The sequence below is a fragment of the Agelaius phoeniceus genome, unplaced genomic scaffold (genome assembly GCF_051311805.1).
Source record: "Agelaius phoeniceus isolate bAgePho1 unplaced genomic scaffold, bAgePho1.hap1 Scaffold_436, whole genome shotgun sequence".
NCBI classification, from domain to species: domain Eukaryota; kingdom Metazoa; phylum Chordata; class Aves; order Passeriformes; family Icteridae; genus Agelaius; species Agelaius phoeniceus.
This window is the reverse complement of record NW_027510008.1, coordinates 32,320-37,500: the sequence shown is the minus strand read 5'-3', so window position 1 is coordinate 37,500 and position 5,181 is coordinate 32,320. Positions and strand designations below refer to the sequence as shown.

At 44.4% G+C, this 5,181-nt stretch overlaps 1 long non-coding RNA gene across 1 annotated transcript; it reads right to left on the bottom strand.

The window, feature by feature from the left end:
• Positions 1 to 2,235: 2,235 nt before the first annotated feature.
• On the bottom strand, positions 2,236 to 4,937 carry LOC143693236 (uncharacterized). Its single transcript, XR_013180755.1, has 3 exons — positions 4,050 to 4,937; positions 3,022 to 3,159; positions 2,236 to 2,481 (listed from the first exon to the last, which is right to left on the bottom strand). It is a non-coding gene; the product is annotated as an uncharacterized LOC143693236 (long non-coding RNA).
• Between the last annotated feature and the right edge of the window lie 244 nt (positions 4,938 to 5,181).

The following is a 5,181-nucleotide window of genomic DNA, read 5'->3' as shown; positions in this document are numbered from 1 at the left end:
AAGAACCCAAAAAACCCCAACCCTTGCTTTTAGACAATATTTAAATAGATTTTACCCCTAGGTTTTCCTATTGATAGTCACATTTCTATTTATAATGTGTATTGCTTACTGGTCCATTTCTCTTTATCAATGTCAATTTATAAATCAATTGATATTCTATATTCCATCTATTCCGAGGACTTCTTTCTATATTTTTATACGTATTTTGATTCATTGATTATCTATTTCTGCCTTCAGATTTTCACTTCTGGAACACTTGTATTATTTCAAATAAAACCCCTGCCTCTACTCAAACAAAAGCCAAAAAATTCCCTTTCTTTCCAACTATATTTACATCTTCTTCTATTTCTATTCCCATTTCTCATTTATATTGCCACATAAGGTCATTTCTATTCTATACTACAACTCTTCATATTACTGACATAGATTTAGATTTCAATTTATATCCATAGTTTCGTCATTTCTCTTTCTAGACTTATGATAGATGTCTATCTTAAGATTCACATTTCTATAATACTTCTATTATTTCAAATAAAAGCCCTGCCTCTAACCAAACAAAAACCAAAGACACCCCTTTATCTAAACCATATTTAAAACTCTAAAAATCATCTCATTTTTCATCATTCTCTTCACATTTACTTTTATAATTTTTATTTATTACATTTGTAGGTATTATACATACTAGAGAGAATACCTTTTAATAGAATAATAGATATATAGTATTTTTATATCCTAGATATTCTTTTACTTCTATTTCTTTATATTCAATATTTAGAGAGATCGGTATACGCATTATATATTTGGAGATCTGGATTTTTATTTTTATATTATTTCTATCTAGAAAAAAAACCCCAGCCTATAACCTAATAAAAAAATCCCAAAGAATCCCCAATTCCTTTTAACTCTATCTAAATATTTTTTTATTTACAACCGATCTTTATATATCTTTGTATACATATATAATAGACTATCATTTCTATAGATTAGCATCTGTTACAATAATATACTATATAGTATAGTTTTATGTGTTTATCTATTTGTTTTCTCTATTTATGTTTACCACTATCATTTTATATTTGTTTTTATATAGATATTTATTTCTACTTTAATTAATCTATATATTAGACCGTATCAATTCATTAACCCAACGCATCAGAACCACACAAATACCGCGCCTTCGGCAGCACCGGTACGCAGCCCACGCTCATCCCATCGCAGCGTATCCAAACCAAACCTATTTCTAGGACTAACAGAACAAAGACCCCACAACATTTAACCCTAAGAAAAACTCAAATCAACCGAACTGTCAAGACATTTGAAATCCCACTATAACTAGCCCAAAAGCTCCGTACATTCTCATCATAAACTTCCTCCTCAACCAATGGCTCAAAACCCCAAAAAACTCAGATACACATGGAAAATGACAGAACTGCTAGTCAAAACAAACACCCGTGAAAAATTCAATCCAACCAACTCACTAAACTCAAAACCCTACAACTGACCCTAAACATTACTAAAAAAAGCCCCCAAAGCTCTACCTTGAGGCTAACTCACAAATAATAACCAATCATCTAGAAAGGTTATCTTCCAAATTTTAAAACAACTCATTAAAAGCATGAAAATAAAAAAAATCGAAACTATTAAAATACTAAAAAATATCACTACCCAAATTGAAAGACATATTGCCTCTAGAAACCCACCGTCTACAAATGCCCCTGTCCCCCAAAAGAAAACCAGAAACAAAACAGCAAAGCAGAAAGAAATCGGAACTTAGGAACGCTAAAACCAGAACGTTCAAGAAGTTCCACCATATCCCTGATCATACACCGACTACAAACAACGTGAAACGATACAAACAATTCTTAAAGACCGCCTTAAAACCACTACATTAAAAACCCTTTCACCAATTCAAAACTGCATTGAACAAAAGCCATCTCATAAATTAACACCCAAAACTCCAGCAGCCCAGCTGGCCCTACCAAATCTCTCTGTTGATACACACAGTAAACAAAACCAAAATCCCAGGAATGCCTATCAGAAGTCTAGGAAAGAAACCTCTTGAAATTAATCCTACCTCAAATACAAACCAACCCGTCCAGAAAGTTAGCTTCACTCAAAAAAACTATTTACACAGAGGTAATAAGACCAAGAAATAAAACAACACACCATATAACGAACCACCAACGAATACAACAGCGAAGGAAAAAAAAAAAAACCCACGTTTTTTTCTTTTTTTTTATTTCAACTAACTTCCTTTATTAGCTAGAACCAAAGATTTTGCCAGGGCTGTAACAACAACAACAACTTCTTTTTCTTCTTCTCCTTCTGAAATGTCCCTTCTCCTTCCCAAATTCCTTACAACTTCTGAGTTTGAATCCAAGCCAAAAGCAAAATTCGTGCACTTGTGAGTCCGGTGCTCCTGTCAGATTCTCTGTCTCCCTCCACATCTTCTTACACTTTCAGTCTGAACGCTGTCCTGCCCTGATGAGTTTGACAGAAGAATTGGCACATGTTAAGAGAGCATTTCCCTCCCTCCCTCCCCAGAGCTGGTTTCCTTAGCGCATTTCAATCGATCCCAAGCCCGCAATGATGCGCGCTCTGCCGGAAAGGGGAAACACGTGCTAGTGAACAGCAGCTCAGAAACAATTCTTTTCTAATGTTACCTGCTCTACTTGACTGCTCGCTAACACAAGTCTCATTTTACCATTGCAGGGAGAAGGCTGTAGGAAAATGTCTGATGAGCAGCCACAAAAGGCCTCACTCCCTGCTACACAGCCTGCAACAACCTCGGCAGAGCGGAGCAGCCAAATCACCGCGCTCTCCTTGCCGTGGGCAAGGGTAGAAGATGACTGGGGGAGGCACATAAAAAGAAGGGAAACGCTCCTATAAATGCACAGCCATTTGCTTTCAGAAGCCCAGAGTTCAGGATCTTCTCTAGGAAGCCAGACGTGACATGATATTTCTAAGATTTTCTTCTTCATCGAAGGAAATGTCCGTACATACACACTCTTAGAAACGTACCTACGGTTCTGGGGTTTTTTTTTCTTCTGAAGCTCCAAGAATGATTTCCCACCTTGATTCATTCAGAAGAAACGGCCCCTGTGACTCAGGTCAGAAGGGCGGCCTGCGTTTTTGATCACGACAGCTTTTGGCTTTACCCTGTGAGCAGGAGCAGCAAGAGCTGAGGCTCAGCAGAGGCTGACCCCGGCCAGCCCCTTCCTCCCTTCCCCGTGTCACAATGACTTCTAGGCAGAAGGATGCAAAGCAGGTTTGTGTCTTTTCTCTTCAGTGCCAATAGGTAAAAGATGTAGGCTTTGAAATAACTAATGACCCTCTCTTGGAACTCTCCCAAGGACAGTTTGAAAGCAAAGACAGAAGATTGCTGCTAAATCCATATGGGATAAGGATGAGAGCAGCAAGGATCCGAGGCCAGCAGCGTTGCCAGGCAGTGTCACGTCCCTGCCACCTTGTGACAAGGCACACAGCTGCAAAGCCCCAAAGCCTGCAAGCCCTGCAGCTGCCGCACGGATGGACCTGGTTCCCTTCCCAGGTGCCCAGAGGGACACCTGAGGGCAGGTGTCGTCCCCCGCCCCCCGAGGGCGCACCCAGAGCCCCAGGCAGGGACGGAGTCACTGGCTGCTCTCTGGGGACGAGACCCTCCCTGCAGGTGACACCGGCTTGTCCTCTCCCTGTGGCACAGGGACCTCCAGGCTCTATGACCAGCCTCATTTTGTCAGCATCCAGGTGCTGTGCTAGAGCCAGAGGGGTCAAGGCTTTCCAGAAGCATAGGATCCTTGTGGTTGGAAAAGCCTTCTAAGGACATCGAGCCCAGCTGCTGCCCCCCCAAATCAGGTCCCTAAACACCACATCTTGACATCCTTGACATGTCTCCAGGCATGGGGACTTTCCCTGGGCTCCTACGCCTCAGCACCCTTTCAGTGAAGAAATTTTCCCTCCAATCCAATCTAAGCCTTCCCTGCTGCAAGTTGAGGCCATTTCCTTTTGCCGTGTCACTTCTTACCTGGGAGACCTCGGTACTTCAACCTTACCTGCTCCTTCCCTAGGCGGTCTCTGGCTTGGCTGGAGGAGAGGAGAAACACTCCCACCACAGGAATGGCAGCTCAGGAGGTCCCACACCAAGGCCAGGGGGAGCAGCCGTCCTCGCCAGAGCTCGCACGTCCCTTCTTCTCAGAGATTGGCTCTGCTTTTCCTCCCGGGCAGATCTCTGCTGAGTGCTTCACAATTGCCTGTTTGGAGGAGGGGGGGGAAAAGAGGTTAGCCAAGTTTTTTATCCAGACTTAGCTGCTGGCTTTGCCTCCTCCTGACTTCCTTCTGCTAAGAAAACAGCTGCCTTTGGACTTCTAGGGGCAACTTGCACGTCATGCCTGAAAAGGAACTACAGAAAAGCGCCTCATTTATAAAGCCTCAGCCAAGAAGACAGATGCAGCTGCAGCTTCGCCATGCCCACTGCCTGCAGAGCCGGCAGGCACCAGGCCAGCTCTGCTCCTCCTTCAAGTTGTTCCCAAAGCTGCTGGAAGAACTGAAGGCTCCTTTGGCCTTCCATTGCTCGGCTTGTCCCGAGAAAGAGCTTTGAGTGTTGTTACCCCTCCAGAAAGGAAGGGCCTTTCTGTCTCACACGCTCGGTGACACAAGGCTACGCAGCCTCTGCTCCAGGTGGGAAGGGCTTCCTTCCTCCTCTGGCACCTGGCTGGCACAGGGCACAGGTTGCTCAGAGGTCCTGGGGCTGCCCCATCGCTGCAAGTGCTCAAGGCCCCTCGGTGCTCTGCGATGAGGCTCTGAGCAAGCTGCTCGATGGAAGCACGTCCCTGCCCACGGCGGCAGCAGCCTTGGAATGAGGTGATCTTTAGAGCCCCTTGCAACCTGAATTCTTCCATGATTCTGTGAACTGAAAAAAGCGGGGAAAGAAATCTGTAAAGGTCACTAAATGCATCCAAGCACATCCCCATGGATCCAATCCTCAGCAGCCCATCCAAGGCAAGGTCAGAGCTCTCTGCCCACCGAGGACACGGCAAGCAGCACGGACCTTTCTCCCACTCTCCAGCACGGAGAAGTGGGAAGCCAGAGGGAGTCCGTCTGTTTACAGACACCGGAGGGCGGCGGGACGGGACGGGGCGGGACGGGGCGGGCGGTCTTACCTTGCAAAGCTGGCGGCACAAAGGG